Source organism: Nyctereutes procyonoides, unplaced genomic scaffold (genome assembly GCF_905146905.1).
Source record: "Nyctereutes procyonoides isolate TBG_1078 unplaced genomic scaffold, NYPRO_anot_genome, whole genome shotgun sequence".
NCBI lineage: Eukaryota > Metazoa > Chordata > Mammalia > Carnivora > Canidae > Nyctereutes > Nyctereutes procyonoides.
This window is the reverse complement of record NW_026575052.1, coordinates 24,598,749-24,616,174: the sequence shown is the minus strand read 5'-3', so window position 1 is coordinate 24,616,174 and position 17,426 is coordinate 24,598,749. Positions and strand designations below refer to the sequence as shown.

At 37.5% G+C, this 17,426-nt stretch overlaps 1 long non-coding RNA gene across 4 annotated transcripts in view; it reads left to right on the top strand.

Annotated features, from left to right (window-relative positions):
• LOC129514063 (uncharacterized) overlaps positions 1-17,426 on the top strand; it is a 61,521-nt gene that overhangs the window by 16,723 nt on the left and 27,372 nt on the right. For all 4 annotated transcript variants that reach the window (XR_008665348.1, XR_008665347.1, XR_008665346.1 and 1 more), the window contains exon 4: positions 2,261-2,404. This is a non-coding gene — a long non-coding RNA (uncharacterized LOC129514063). The remainder of the gene's footprint in view (positions 1-2,260; positions 2,405-17,426) is intronic.

The window sequence follows — 17,426 nt, the reverse complement described above, 5'->3', positions numbered from 1 at the left end:
GACCCTGGGATCATGACCTGAGCCGAAGGCAGATGCTCAACCACTGAGCTACCAAGGTTCCCCTGTGCATAGAAATTTTAAGATAGGGATAAAACATTGCCAAGGAAAAAACACTGGAGACTGTTTTTGTTTTGAGAAACTTAATGGGTTTGGATTACAACATATGCTTAAGTGATTAGTATGTAATTTTTTAAAAAAGGTTCTATGTATTTATTTGACACAGCATTGAGTGCGCAAGCAGGGGTAGTGGCAGGCAGATGGAGAGGGAGAAGCATACTCCCTGCTGAGCAGGGAGCCCAATGCAGGGCTCTATCCCAGGATCCCGGGATCATGACTTGAGCCAAAGGCAGATGCTAACCGACTGAGCTGCCCAGGAGCCCCGATTACTATATGATTTTATCTGGATCTTACTACCGTAGACATTCATCCCACAAGTACTTAGCGAGCACCTGTTAGGTATTGGATACTGGATAACATTGGTCATAGAGTAGAGACTGCAGTGGGCACGGTCCTTCCCTCACAGAGCTTATAGTCTAGCCAGTGGATTGTTAATCATGAAGGTAGCTTTTTATGATATTTCTGTCTGTATATGCTTAATATAATTGGCATACATCATGAGGAAAACTTAGGACTCTCAAATCTATGAAAATGAACATTTATACCTCCAGAGGGCACTGCTGTGTTCACGAGGGTCCCGGTGGGCAGGGGAGAGTTCAATGCACCTTGACTTTCTACCCGATGGCTGGTGGGAAGCAGAGACTGGAGCAGAGATGGACAGTAGTTCCTGACTATTCCAGAGTAGTTATGAAATAGAGAGTTCTAACTTGTTTGCTCATAAGAGTGAGGACCAAAATTGTTGAGTTTGAATATGCAGATTTTCGAGTTAGAAGGGAGTTGGAACTTGGTACTTACTTGAATTTTTAACTTTGAAACCTAGAAGCTGACTTAGTGCATGTTTTGATTGTAAAACCAAATCAGATCACTTTTTGAGCAAACCATTATACATTATTTCTGTACCTTACTACTGTCCCTCATTTTTCAGAATGGGTAGCTTGTCTCTTGTCTAGCTAACCGCTTCTTTTCTCTTTTCTGTTTTCTCCTGATTTCTTAGCTGTCTTCTGTATCTTAAAAATCTCCTTCACTTATCTTCCTCAATAGCTCCCATTCTAAAATGTTCCCTCTAGACTTGGACTCTCCCTCTAAGCTCCACACGGAATAATCCCCTCCTTAACTGCCAAGCTTATAGAAAGATGTGTCTAGAAACACAAAACAAAAAACAAAAACAAACAAACAAAACAGAAATGTGGCTTTATGTTAGCTTTCTGTACTCTGGCTTTCTGTTTAGCACATGTGATCTGGTTTTCTAGTTACACAAAGGCCTATATCTGGTGTTTTTCAGTCTCACTGGACTTAGCCATGCTGTGCATATAGCAGGATCTTTGGCTTCTGAAATGCTGCTGTCCTGAATTCTTTGGCCTCTAACCCTGTTACTTTTGTAGGCCACCTCCCTTGATGTATCCCTCAAATGTGACTGCTCTACTGGGATGTAGCCTTCCCTTCAGAAGTTTCCTTGCTTGAACCCTGGTCTCAGATTTTCAGCTGTCTGCTGGGACAGCTCCCGATTGGCCCTCTGTCCTTTCTGCCCTGAGTCTACTTCTTTCTATGCCCTCCTGAACATGTTATATTGGTTCATGACATTGAAGAGCTCAATGTCTTCATAGAGCTCTTGCTCTAGTTACCAAATCACATCAGTGTTACTCTCATACCTTCTATCAGGCTGGGTCAATTTCACCTTCTAAAATCTCTTAAATCCCACATCTTAATCTATTCCTACTATCATGCACAGCCTCCCCACTACCAACATTCCCTACCATGGTGGGACATTTGTTAGGATTGATGAGCCAACATTTACACATCATAATCAGCAAAGGCCATAGTTGACATTAGGCTTCACTCTTGGTGTTGTACATTCTCTGGGTTTGGACAAATGTATAATGATATGTATCCACCATTGTAGCATCATACAGAATAGTTTCACTGCCCTAAAAAAAACTGTGCTCCACCTATTCATCCCTCCCTCCTCCCCACTAACTCTTGCCAACCACTGACCTTTTCTATATCTGTAGTTTTGTCTTTTCAGATGTCATATAGTTGGAATCACACATATGTAGCCTTTTCAGATGGACTTCTTTCACTTAGTAATATGCATTTAAGGTTCCTCCATGTGTTTTCATAGTTTGATAGCTCATTTCTTTTTTAGGGCTGAATAATATTCCGGTCTGTGGATGTACCACAGTTTATCTGCTCAACTAATGGAGGACATCTTGGTTGTTACCGAGTTTTGGCAATTATGAGTAAAGCTGCTGTAGGTTTTTGTGTGGATATAAATTTTCAACTCCTTTGGGTAAGTACCAAGGACGGCCATTGCTGTGATGTATGGTAAGAGTATTTAGTTTTATATTTATTTGCCAGACTGTCTTGCAAAGGTAGCTGCACCATTTCCCATTCTCAACAATGAATAAGAGTTCCTGGTGCTCCATATCATCACCAGCACTTGGTGGTGTCTGTGCTTTGAATTTTGACCACTCTAATAGGTGTATAGTGGTATCTCATAATTCTTTTGATTTACACTTCACTGATGAACTACAAAATCTTTTCATATGTTTATTTGCCAGCTTCTTTGTGGAAATGCCTGTTAAGATCTTCGGCCCATTTTTAAATTGAGTTGCTCATTTTCTTATTGCTGAATTTTAAGGTTTCTTTGTCTATTTTGGATAACAGTTCTTTATCAGATGTGTATTTTGCAAATGTCTTCCTCTTCTCATTCTCTTAATGGTATCTTTCACAGAGCAAAAAAAAATTTTTGATTTTAATGAAATCCTACTTGTCAATTCTTTCTTTCACGGATCATGCCTTTGGTGGTGTGTAAAAAGTTATTATCAAATACAGTATTATCGAGAGCTTCTTCTATGTTATCTTCTAGGAGTTTTATAATGTTATGCCATACATTTAGGTCTGTGACCTATTTTGAATGAATTTCTGTGAGGGGCTTAAGCCCTGTGTTTAGATTCACTTTTCATAGTACCAGTGGTTGAAAACGGTCTCTTTGTTCCATGTTTTGCCTCTTCTTCTTTATCAAAGATGTGTTGACTAGATGTATATGGGTCTGTTTCTAGTCTCTATTCTATTCCATTGACCTATTCATTTATTCATTCACTAATGCTACACTGTCTTAAAGTTGGGTAGTGTCAGTCCTCCAACTTTGTTCTTCTCTCTCAGTCCTTTGCTGGCTATCGTGGATCTTTTGCTCCTCCATATAAATTTTAGGATTGGTTTGTCTATATCCACAAATAACTGCTGGGATTTTGATTGGAATTGCATGGAATCTATAGAGCAGGTTGAGAAAAACTGACATCTTGATAATATTGAGTCATCCTATCCATGAACATGAGCTACCTCTTCATTTATTTAGTTTTTCTTATATTTCTCTCATCAGGGTTTTGTAGTTTTCCTCATATAGATCTTGTACATATTTTGTTAGATTTATACCTAAGTATTTCATTATAATTATAATTTCAAATTTCACTTATTCATTGCTGGTATATAACAAAACATTTGACTTTTATATTGAACTGTATCCTGCTATCTTGCTTGTAATTGTTTGTTAATTACAGGGTTTTTTTTAAATTATTGATTCTTTCTAGTTTTCTACATAGACAATTGTGTCATCCGCATACACAGTTTTATTTCTTCCTCCTTAATCTGTATACCTTTTATTTCTTTTTCCTGTCTTATTACATTAGTTAGGACTTCTAGTACAATGCTTAGGAGTGGTGAGTGGGGACATTCTTGTTTTCTCTAATCTCAGTGGTAAAGCTTCTGTTTTCTCACTGTGAAGTATGATGTTATCTATAGGGGCTTTTGCCAACAAGCTTTATCAAATTGAGGAAATTCTACTCAATTAGTTTAAGAGTTTTTATAATGAATGAGTGTAGGGTTGTATCAAATGCTTTTCCTTCATATATCAATAATATGTTATTTTTTTTCCTTTTTTAGCCTGTTGATGTGACAGATTACATTAATTGATTTTCTGATGTTGAACCAGCCTTGTTCACCTGGCATAAATACCATTTACACTGCCATGGTGTATAATTCTGCATCTGTGTTATATTATTCTTTTTATACATTGTTAGATTCAGTTTGCCAGTATTTTGTTGAGGATTTTTGCATCTATGTTAATGAGAGATTTTGGTTTGTAGTTTTCTTTTTTTTAAATCTCTATAAACATCTTTTTCTGATTTTAGTAGTATGGTAATGCTGACTTTATAGAATGAGTTAGGAAGTTTCCCTCTGCTTCTGTCTTCCAAAAGAGACTGAAGAAAATTGGTATAATTTCTTTCTTAAAAGAAAGAAATTTTAGTAGAATTCATCAGTGTACCCATATGGGCCTAGCATTTTCTGTTTTGGAAGATTATTATTGATTCAATTTTTGAATAGAGGTCTATGCAGATTGTTTATTCTTGGGTAAGTTTTGGCAGATTGTGTCTTTTAAGGGATTGATCTAGTTCATCTAGATTGATGAATTTGTGAGCACGACATTCGTAGTATTCCTATATTATCCATTTTATCCCCCGTTCAGTTATGATATTAGTAATTTGTATCCTCTTTCCTTTTTTCTTAATTAGCTTGGCTAGAGGATTACCAGTTTCATTAATTTCTTTCAAAGAACTAGCTTTTGGTTTCATTGATTTTCTCTGTTGATTTCTCGTTTTTTTAAATTAATTTTTGCTCTAATTTTTATTATTCCTTTCTTCTGCTTACTTTAGATTTAACTTGCTTTTTCTCTGTAATCCTAAGGTGGAAACTTAGATTATTGATTTTTGAACTTTCTTTTTTCCTAATATATGCATTCAAAAGCTATGAATTTTCCTCTAAAAACTGCTTTTCCTCCATCACACAAATTTTGCTAAGTTGTGTTTTCATTTTCATTTAGTTCAAAATGTTTTGAAATTTCTCTTGAGATTTCTTCTTTGACCCATATGTTATTTAATATTCAAGTATCTTGAGTCTTTCAGCTATCTGTTATTGGTTTCATTAAGTTTAATTCCATGTAGTTTGGGAGCATATATTGTTTGAGTCCTATTCTTTTAAACTTGTAAGGTGTGTTTTATGGCCCAGAATGTCATCTACCTAGCAAATGTTCCCTGTGAGCTTGAAAAGACTGTGTATACTGCTGTCATTGGATGAAATAATCAACAGATATCCATTATATTTAGTTTCTTGATGGTGGTGTTGAATTCAACTATGTTCTTACTGATTTTCTACCTGTTGGGTCTGTTCATTTATGATATAAGGGTGTTAAAGTCTTCAACTATAATAATGGATTCATTTATTTTTCCTTCAGTTCTATTAGTTTTTGCTTTGCATATTTTGACTCTGTTGTTAGATGCATACACATTAAGGATTACTATGTATTCTTGAACATTAACCCCCCTTATCTTTATGTAATGTCCCTTTTTATGCCTTATAACATTACTTGCTTTGAAATGTATTGTGTCTAAAGTGAGCTACTCCTGCTTTATTTTTTATTACTGTTAGCATGGTTTATCTTCCTCCATCTATTTACTTTTAATCTATATGTATCTTTATATTTAAAGTGAGTTTCTCATAGACAATATATGCTTAGGTCTTGTTTTTTTTTTAATTTACTATTTTTATTTTTTATCCACTGCTACTATGTTTGCCTTTTAATTGGTATATTTAGACCTTGATGTTTAGACTGATTCTTGATATAGTTGAATTAGTACCTACCATATTTGTCTCTGTTTTCTATCTGTTGCTTTTGTTCTTTATTCCTGTTTTTGTTTTCTTTCTTTCTGCCTTTTGTGATTTTTTTTAAGATTTTATTTATTTATTTGAGAGAGAGAGAGAGAAAAAAAAAAACGAGTGGGGGACAGGAGCAGAAGGAAAGGGAGATGCAGAATCCCTGCTGAGATGGGAGCCCAATGTAGGGCTCAATCTCAGGACCCTGAGATCATAACTTGAGCCAAAGGCAGATGCTTAACCTACTGAGCTATCCAGGCATCCCACCCTTGGTGGTTTTAATTGTCCATTTTATAGTATTTCATTTTCTCTCCTTTCTTAATATATCAGTTATACTTTTTTTTTTAACTTTTGCAGTGGATGCTTTAGACTTTACAATATACATTTACAACTAATACAATTTTAAAATAACACTATACCACTTCAGAGGTAGTGTAAGTACCTTATAATAACAAAATAATCCTAATTCCCCCATCTTGTCCCTGTATCACTGCTGTTATTCATTTCACTTGTCCATATACATACATAAGCATATATAAGCATACATAATCAAATACATTGCTTTTATTATGATTTTGAACAAATAGATCAATTAAGAATAGAAAATAGAAAAAAGAGGGGTTTTTGTTTTGTTTTGTTTTGTTTTAACTTTCACTTATTTCTTTTCCAATGCTCTTCCTTTCTTTATGTAGATCTGAGTTTCTGACCAATATCATTTTCCTCCCCTCTGGCTCCTTTCAGGATTTTTTTTTTAAGATTTTATTTATTTATTTGAGAGAGAAAGAGAACACAACAGGGGAAGGGAGAGGGAGAAGGAGATGGAGAAGCAGATTCCCCACTGAGTAGAGAGTCCAACGATGTGAGACTCAATCCCAGGACCCCAAGATCATGACCTGAGCTGAAGTCAGACACACTTAACCACCCAGGCACCCTTCTTGTCAGAATTTTCTCTTTACCTTTGATTGTCTGCAATTTAAATGCTAGGTATAGTATTTCTTGGCACTTTATTCTACTTATTGTTCTCTCAGTTTCCTGGAACTGTGATTTGGTATCTGACCTCAATATTGGGAATTTTTCCATTATTATTATTACTTCAAATATTTCTCCTATTTCTTTCTTTTCCTTCTGGCATTCCCGTTATGCATATGTACCCCGTCATAGTTGTCCCACAGTTCTTGGCTATTCTGTTCCAGTATTTTTCAGTCATTTTTCTCTTTTTGATTTTGGAGATTTCTATTGAGATATCCTCAAGATCAGAGATCCTTTCCTCAACCATGCCCAGTCTACTTATAAGCCCATCAAAGGGATTTTTCATTTCTGTTATAGTATTTTTTTTATTTCCAGCATTTCTTTTTGATTCTTTCTTAGAATTTCCATCTTTCTGCATATCTTGCCCATCTGTTCTTGCATACTATCTATTTTATCCATTAGCATTCTTAGCATATTGATCATAGTTGTTTTAAATTCCCATTCTGATAATTTCAATATATTTGCCATGTCTGGTTCTGATGCTTGCTCCATCTCTCTAAATTGTGTTTTTTGCCTTTTGTATGCCTTGTAATTTATTCATGATAGTCAAACATGATGTACTGGGTAAATGAACTATTGTAAATAGGCTGTTATCAATGTGGTGATAAGGCACAGAGGGAGGGAAACCATTCTACAGCCTTATGACTAGGTCTCAGTCTTTCAGTGAGCATATGCCTCTTGCCTAAACTTCACACATGTTGAGTCATCCCACCACCATCACCCATCTTGCTGAGGTGGGACAGGATGACTAGACTGGGCTGGACTTATACATTTCCCTTCTTCATTGTGGAAGGCTATAGCCAGCTGTGAGTGTGCATTTCCTTTACTGTAGGTCTGTTAGGCTCTAATAAAATATACAGTCCACAAGCATTTTGGGTAGGGGGAGATCCAGTTTAATTGAGAAGTAATTGACATACATTACTGCAAGTAGGTGTACAGCTTGATGGTTTGATTTACATGTAGTGTGAAATGATTATTTAGTTAACATCCATCATCTTCTGCAGATACAATTAAAAGAAAAAAAATATCTTCATGTGATGGGAACTCTTAGGATCTACTCTCTTAACAACTTTCCTGTATATCATACAGCACTGTTAGCTGTAATCCTCGTGTTGTACATTACATTTTTAATACTTATTTTTCTTATAACTGGAAGTTTGTACCTTTTGATCTTCGATACTTTCTTCCAATTCCCCTTTCCCTACCCTCTGCCTTTGGTAACCACAAATCTGATCTCTTTTCCTGGGAATCTGGGTTCTTGGTGTTTGGAGCGGGGTGTTAGCATTATTCTACATGTGAGTGAAACCATATACATTTATCTTATCTGACTTATTTCACCTAGCATAATGCCTTCAAGATCCATCCATGTTTTTGTACATGTAGGATTTTCTCATATTTTATGCCTGGATGATATGCTAATATTATGAATATCCATTCATCCATCAAAGGATTCTTAGATTCTCTCGAAGTCTTGACTTATACATAATGCTGGTATGAACATGGGGGTGCAGATAGTGTCTTCATTTCCTTTGGATAGATTCCCAGCAAGTGAATTGATAGATTATTGGTAGTTTTATTTTTAATTTTTTGAGGAATCTCTACACTGTTTTCCATAGTGGCTGTGCTAATTTGTAATCCCACCAACAGTGCACAAGGGTTCTTTTTTCTTCACATCCATGCCAGCATTTCTTATGTCTTGTCTTTTTGATGATAGTCTTTCTAACAAGTATGAGGTGATATCTCATTGTGGTTTTCATTTGCATTTCCTGATGATTAGTGATGGTGAGCATCTTTTCATGTACCTGTTGGACATTCCTATATCTTCTTTGGAAAAAATTCTGTTCAAGTTTTTGCCCATTTTATAATTGGATTATTTATTTTGCGTTTTGTTTGTCTTGTTTTGTTATTGAGTTATACGAGTTCTTTATAGATTTTTATATATATTGGATATTAATTCCTTATATATATATAGAAATTTCAGATGTCCCCATTCTATAGGTTGTTTTTTTTTTATTTTGTTAATGGTTTCTTTTGTTGTGCAGGTTTTTAGTTTGATATAGTCCACTTGTTTTTTATTTTGTTGCTGTGCTTAGGTGTGATTTTTAAAAATTCATTACCAAGACCCAAATCAAAGAGCTTTTATCATGTGCTTTCTTCTAGGAATTTCAGGGTTTATATTTAAGTCTTTAATCCATTTTTGAGTTAATATTTGTGAGTGGTGAAAGATAGGGGTCAAGTTTCATGCTTTTACATTTGAATTTCCAATTTTCCCAGCACCGTTTATTGAAAAGACTTGTCTTTTTTCCAGTAATTATTCTTCCCTCCCTTATTAAATATTGATCGACTGTATATGTTTGGATTTATTTCTGGAATCCTAAGTCTGTGCCACTGGTCTATTTGTTTTGTTTTGCTGTTTTTTTTTTTTAAATGTAGGTACCATATTGTTTAATTACTATGGCTTTATCATATAGATTGAAATCAGGAAGTGTAATGCCTCCTGCTTTGTTCTTTTTCAGGATTAATTTTGCTACTCAGGAGACCTTTGGTGGTTTCATATAAACTTTGGATTATTATTATTTTTTTGTATTCATAAATGCCATTAGAGTCTTCATAGGGATTGCATTGAATCTTTTGGTACATTGACATTTTAATGTTAGTAATTTTTCTAATTCATGAATACAGGATTCCTTTCCATTTATTTGGGTCTTTTTCAATTTCTTTCATCAATGTCTTGTATTTTAAAAGTAAAGCTCTTTCAGCTCCTTGGTCAAATGTATTCATCAGCATTTTATTGTATTTGGTTCTATTATAAGTGGGATTGATTTTTTTTTAGATTTCCTTTTCAGAAAACCTGTTGTTTATGTATAGAAATGCTACTGATTTTTGTATATTAGTTTTGTTTCCTGCAACTTTACTGAATTCATTGACACAGACATCTATTATCAACCTGTGACAAGATAAATACCAAAGATAGGAAAAAGATTGGAGAAATCTGTATAGCAATTTGACAGTGCCATGATATCCAAGTCCACGATTTTGTATTTTACAAAAATACTGACCTGCAGAAGACTGGAATTAGAAACAAAAACAATAACAAACCATTGGTCTATCGCTACAGATGGATGAGAAAAGCATGGGACAAAGAGGCAGTTGAGAAAAGTGATGATTTGGGGTAGAAACTATATACTTTTGTAGTTGTCCAGAAAGTGCCTTGAGTGCCTAGGGAACAGGTCGAACTACCTCGAGTACCTAGAGAAGGATGATTAGGGAATTTCAGAATGGACATGAAGTAGAGGGTACAGCGTCATAGGGGAGAGCAGAAATGCCCCCCTCCCTTCTATCTCAGCCCTGCTGCTGTCAGAGTGATCTTTCTAGAATGGAGATCTGATCATGTTGCACCTTGCTTAAATCCTTCATACAGACACCCTTCTGCCTAACACTCCTCTGCCCCTCAGCAGCATCTAACAAGGCTGCTCACCACCTGACCAGGGGACTCCTTTAGCATTGTTTCCTACCATTCCATCCATGCATCCTCATCCCACAGCAGCTGGTTTTCCCGGAATGGACCCCAGCAGGCACTGCCACCTCCTTGCCTGCATACCTGCTGCCTCTTCTGTTTGCCTCTTCTGTTGGCCCCTCCTCCTCTTACCTTTTCTAGTGACTGCCACCCACCCATTCATATTTCATCTTCCGTATTTCTTCTTTGTGGCTCTCCTGTACTTGATGTCAAAATGCATAGGCCAGGCCCAGGCGCTCAGTATTGAGAGAGCCTGGAGCTGGAAAGGGAACTTACAAATCCAGCCACACCTCTGATAATTCCATGGCCTTGTGTCTTCACTGGGCATATCACACTGGAAAGGGAAATGCATTTTAGGCCGTTAGGTCAGAATAATGACTAAATAACTCTGAAACCAGCACCTGGATATCTCAGGGATGGGGGAGAGCAGGGAAGAGACTCCTTGAGGTTGGTGGTAGGAGAGGTAGCTTTCCACGATGGAGGCAGCTGTTCTGGGATTCCCATCCTGCTTGGAGACAGCCCCCAAGAAAGCAGGGTTTAGCAAACTTTATCTCTAAAGAGCCACATAGTGAATATTTTAGGCTTTGTGGGCCGGACAGCATTCATCGCAATGGTTTTGTCACTGCAGTGCAAAGACAGCTATGGGCAAGTGGGTATGGCTGTGTTCCAATGACACTTTTACAGAAGTGTTCCAATAACAGTTGCAAAAACAGGCTGCAGGCTGGATTTAGCTCACGGGTTATAGTTTGTCAACCCCAACTCAAAGGAGAGAGAGTATCCCCCTCTGCCCTGTCTCTAAACAGCCTTTCAGAGGCCTTGATAAATTTACCTTTAGAGTTTCTAAATCCTGGGTTGTTGGGTTTTTTTTTCTTTCCAAATAGCACAAACAACGAGTCATCTGCTTCTACTTGCCTATCAGCAGCAGAGGCCTGAAATGTCCTTTACCAGTAAAATGAAAGATGCATGGCCCACACCTAACACTGTAAGTGTAAAATTAGTCCTTAACCCAGATCTGCATGAGATAGACGGGTAAGATTCCTGTTATGGAACTGTTTGGGACTGAAATGTTGCCATGAAGTGATTCAGAAACAGCAGCTTGCACTGCCTGAGTTTTGGTGGGCTATGTAAACTTGGGACCTAGAGAGTCGAATTAAACTTTTCATAAAGTGGGGTACAATTGGGACTTCAAGAATGTGCAGGTCCGTGGTCTAGATAGACTGTCTAGAATTTTCAGCCTGTATGAAAAACTGCAAAGCTTACTAATGTGTTTGAGTTAATAGAGAGGTAGATAGTACAGTGATGCATACATTAGCCAGTAGACATTAAAGGCAAGCACACTTGTTTCCATGGTTATATGCTCTATAAAATGCCCAAACCAACTGCCACATCAATTAAAATCTAAAACAGGGACGCCTGGGTGGCTCAGTGGTTAACTGTCTGCCTTCGGCTCAGGCATGATCCCAGGGTCCTGGGATCGAGTTCCACATTGGGCTCCCTGCAGAGAGCCTGCTTCTCCCTCTGCTTATGTCTCTACCTCTCTCTGTGTGTGTCTCTCATGAGTAAAACCTTTTTAAAAATAAAATAACAGGGATCCCTGGGTGGCGCAGCGGTTTGGCGCCTGCCTTTGGCCCAGGGCGCGATTCTGGAGACCTGGGATCGAATCCCACATCGGGCTCCCGGTGCATGGAGCCTGCTTCTCCCTCTGCCTATGTCTCTGCCTCTCTCTCTCTCTGTGTGTGTGTGTGTGTGACTATCATAAATAAATAAAAATTAAAAAAAATAAAAATAAAATAACAAAATCTAAAACAATGGGGTTACTAAAACCCTGACATAACCAGCACCACACAAGGTAGTGAAGGAAGGGATAGCCTTTGTCACCTCCCTTGGTCCCCAAGAGGCTCCATGGAGGTCACCCTGCCTCCCTAACTCCTCCAAGTCACACATCAGGACACATTTTGTCATCCTGACTGAACAGGACCGCCTAGTAACGATGCTAGTGCCAGGAGAGCTGTGAGGCTGGAACCCTGACTTTGTCCACATCATCTCTTGATGCTATTTTGAGTGTCCTTGGATTGGCCACAGTCCCCTACTCTGAAAGCTAACCAGAGCAGGACATTGTTCACTGAGAAGCTTCCGCTCCTAGAGGCAGTCCTAGTCAGTGTGGCCTTTGTAGCTATCAGTGGAGCAGAGTCCTTTAGGATCTCAAACTCTCTTTCCTCACATATTAGATGTCTACATACTCCCAGGAAGCATTGATGATATTCCTGATATTTCCTACCTTTTATTTATAGATTGAACCACTGATAAATTATATTTCAGTGCAACATCAATTTAGTGAGCACCTACCACTTCTTTATGATGTAAGACCAATAAGAATGGTGTAGAATATTGCTTTGTTGTCACACAGATACATAGGCTGGGTCTGTTTTCCCATAGACTCTTTTCTCACCATTTATCTTTGAACATTTCGTTTTGAAGTCTATTTAGAATAAATGTATCAAATGAAGAGGATCAGTTTTAGCTTATTTTAATGTTATGTACTTTTATGCTTGAATTATTTACTACGGGTTTGGTTATTGACCTATTTTATTCGTCATTTTATGACATACATATTTTCAGTGGAGACACTTAGGCTAAGCTATATTTATTTATACCACAGTACATTAACCATAAAACTATCTAACTACAGTAAAACCACAATAATCTGGAATCCACAGGGAGTGTGTTATACAAGATGGCCAAGTTTTAAGAATCAACATTAACTATTTGTAATGGAAATCTTTTAAAAATGGATCATGTCTTTCCCTCTTCTCTTGGAAACAGTCTCATTGGACTTGATAGTAACTCACGGTCATCAGTAAGAATCATGCTGTATAACTCAGCTCTCATTAAAGGATGTGGGAGTTTGGTTTTGTTTTATTTTGTTTTGTTTCAGTTCTCCTTGTCATTTGTTGAAAGGCTCGTTTCCTCCATTGCTGTCAGCTGTATTTCTCACCAACTCTACCTGTAGTCCTTCCTCTGCCCTTCAGATTGCCACCTTTATGCCTCTGTGTACTTGGGGACCAGCCGTGGCACTCATTAGAATACAGACAGACCCAAGAAAGGGCTTCTGGGGGCCCACTAGTGGCTCACAGGCCTCATTGGTGTATTAACTTGCAAGCAGTGTCCCTCCGAAAACACTTGTTCCCTAACATGTCCATTCTCCATGTGTTTTAGCCAACTGGGTGTTTAGTTGGGGAACATCTGCTCTAACTTCTTACCTCGACATGCCTCTCTGCTTAGCAGAGCTCTGCAGAGGTTGAGAGTCCCCCACACGACGGGGGAGCTCTGTGTCTCCTGTCTGCGACCTAAGGCAGCTAGCTGAACACTCCTTAGAAAAGAAAATCAGGTTTAAAACAGACTTCATTTTAGTTCATAGTCTATTAAATGATGACCATATTGTGATAATATCCTGCTAACTCTCCTTTTCTTCTTTATCCTATTGCTTCTATTTCCTTTTATAAAATGCTCAACGTATGCTCTTTAGGCTTGTAATTTATTGGGACTAAAGCTAAAAGCCTTAATCCTAAAAGAATCTGTAGTCAAACTGTGAAGTCCTTAATTATTCTAATTTATTTTTTTTATTTCTTAAGATTTTATTTATTTACTTGAGAGAGAGAGAGCATGAGGGGGGTGGGAGAGAAGCAGAGGGAGAAGCGGACTCTCTGCTAAGGAGGAGCCTGATGTGGGGGCTCCATCCCAGGACTCTGAGATCATGACTGAGCCAAAGGCAGAACCTTAACCAACTGAGCCACCGAAGTGCCCAAATTATTCTAATTTTTAATGCACATTATTATGGATGCATTACATATATTTTTAACTAGGTTCTTTGCACAATAACAGAATGAAAAAAGCATTGTTAAAGGTCCCAGTAGGTGAATGTTAGACTAGAAGTCTTGGTTACCTTAACATTTCCATGGCACTGCAGCTTCTCTAATGTTTTCATCATGTTTTCTTATCGAGTCTTCCTAACAACACAGTGATTATATTGTTCCACGTGTCAGAACGGGAGACCAGAGGTATGGGGGCACCTAGTGCCCTGCCCAAGGTCATACCAGTTAGTGCCTTCAGAACTGAGCCCAGATCCTCAGCTTCCCAGACCAGCTTCCTGACCCTCAGCTCCTAAATAATTGTATTGGTGAGTGATTGGTGGGACTTAGTTCTTAACGTGCAGATTGGAGCTGCCAACCACTTTGATTTGGATGAAGCATCAAAATTATCCAAGGCAAGAAGAGGGGAATTTGATGGGCATGTGATCCTGAGGGGAAGCTGTCTGTTGTCTTCAGCTAGCCCTGCTCCTGCTCCTGCTTTTTTGGCATCTGAGAGCCAGCTGGTTAGTTGGGTGCCATAGTTTAAGGGCCCTGGGACAAAATATAGTGGCTTTAGTAATTATGTGGATAATTGTCCAATGTTTTAGGGAGCCATGTATTGTTTTATTTAATTGTGTTTTGGATACAGATTAGTAGTCTGTTAACAAAATCCTTATTTTTCAGAACTAAATGCTAAATTATTTTGGAATAGTTTCCTATCCATTCTTTAATAGAAACAGTATCTTTACCACTTGTGTCTTTATCTTTAGATCTTAAAATTTAAGCTGTTTTTTGGGCTGGAAATAAGATAATTTGCAATACTAGATTTAACATGTCATTTACAAATTCTGTGGCTTTTTGTTTTAAGAATTCTTAATGATAATAAAAAAGAATTGTTAAGGATAGGCCATGGTAAGCCAATGGCCAATGTTTTTGAAGTCTGATGAGATGCTGCCTTCCATATAGAATAATATTGAAAGAAACCTTAAGCAGATGTATATTTTTCTTTTCATTTTTATGGACATGTATTTTCTGATGGAGTGGAAGTGCTTCCTGAGGAGTCACCCCGACATGCCAAATTCTAAAATACTCTCATTATCTACTTTAGTTCTTAAAAATCTGAAATTTAGGCTGATCTATTTATATTAACAGGAGGATACTATCAAGTTAATCCTGTAATTAAAGTCCATTTCTCAAAGATGTTACTAAAATCTTCAAAATATTAAAGACTTAAACCCTAAAAATTGGTATGGAAATGATTCCATGTTCCCTATTATTTTTCTTCTCTCTCCCAGAGTGATTAATTTCACTTTCCGTGTCTTATTCCATGAGGCATAATGCTTTTGCTGAGATTCCTAACTCAGTGAAACCTGTTTAGGGGATCATCTCTGTAAGAAAGACAGCTGCCGAAAAGGCATTCGCTTTCTGAGCATGGATTTTAGATTATGGCCAATCAAGACTTGAAGCTGGAAGAACACCTGTCAGAGACGTTTTTCTACAAGGAGATGGTCTCTTTAATCAGATTTCATTGCACTTCAGAAAAAGGTTCATTTAAAAATGTGGGTAAAACAGCATCTGCTTTTATGATTCATCCTCACCATAACTTTTAAAGCTGAGAAACCAATTTAGAACTTATTTATGACATTGTTCTCTGGTGGAAGGAGAAACTGCAACGGAGTGTTGAAAAGGAAGAACTTTCCCAGACGTTTGGTTTGGAACTTTTCTCTTGTGACAGAAATGTCAGAATTTATTTTGGGGGCTTTTTGTGTGTGTGACTATAATTAACGATAGGAATTCTTAGGGGCAAACTTTTTAAATGGCTAAGCTAAATTGTGAATACATGGAATGAAATCCGGGAAACCTTCTTCTGTTTAAATCTGTTGCATTTATCTCTGAACAATGCAAAGCATTATTGATACTGACTGGTGTTTAGAGGAGCTACGCTTGACTTTCAACTCTGCTCTAATTAGAGGCACCGTTAAGTACATAAAATGTAGGTACTTTCTCACATCTGCAGACTCTATTGAGTGTAACTATTAGAAGACAAACTTCATTCTGCAAACCGGAGTTTAATGGTATAACTGTGCAGACCGGAATATCAGTTAATTTTCAAAACATTTTATTCTACACCAATTAGCTCAGGTCCTGGAGGGCAAAATGACAAGAGGTTACTCGTTCGCTATGTATTTAATTAATTGAAAAATGCTCAAATTGCTTTTACAGTTGTTATTAAAAAGTAGAATCAGTGTTGCCAGTGCTCAACCATAATTGGAACCCCAGGGAATTAAATATTTAGCATTAGTAATGTAACAGCACTTAGGACACAAATTTCTATTTTCGTAATGAAAGCTATACACTGTGAGTACGAGCGGCTAAGACGACAGCCGTGACAAGTGAACCGGCCTGGGATATTTCAATAAGACACCTCATTGGACAGCAAGTCTTACCACATTACTCGTTTGTAAGAGATCTGCAAGTTTAATTCCCAGTAGAAACCCGTTACCCAAGTATTTAGATTTCTAATTGCATGCAGGATGAACAGTTGGGCAAATGTCTTGCCATAAGTGGCTGAAATGTATAGTGCTTTCTAAATAATCCTATATAAGTTCATGCCTTTGTCAATTTAAAAATAGCAGGACTGTCAGGGAATAAAGATCTTGTTTGTTTTAAGTTTAATTACATTTTAAGCATAAATGCTTTCAGTGTTACAATGAGAAAAGTTGGATACTGGGCTCTAATGAGCTGCGCGGGTAGACGGCTGGAGACCCTAAGGGATTCCTTCCGTAAATTAACTGGATAAAAGTACTTGGTTAGGATATAGTTGATGGCTGAGCTGTTCTTAAAACCCAGTTATAGAGCTGTCTCTCCCTCCTGTTTTCATTCTAAACAGGCCCTGTAGAGACTTTAACAGCTGCCTGTTACAACTGTTCAACTTGTCAAAATGTATTATATTACTCCACTAATAAATAGCATTAAAGGGTATTTGACTTCATTTCTCATTTTCAGAGGGGATCAGGCCGATAAACACAACTGGCTTAGGCTGGCCTTATTTTAATTTGTTTATGTCATCTAAGTAATATTGAAGGCCCGTGGTTTGAATTTTGCAAACATTTTCCAGGGGACGTGAAACTCACAAAATAGTACAGACATTGGAAACAATTAATGGAGGCAATTTGTTATAGAGTCTTTGTCCCTGGAAGATGGAGGAC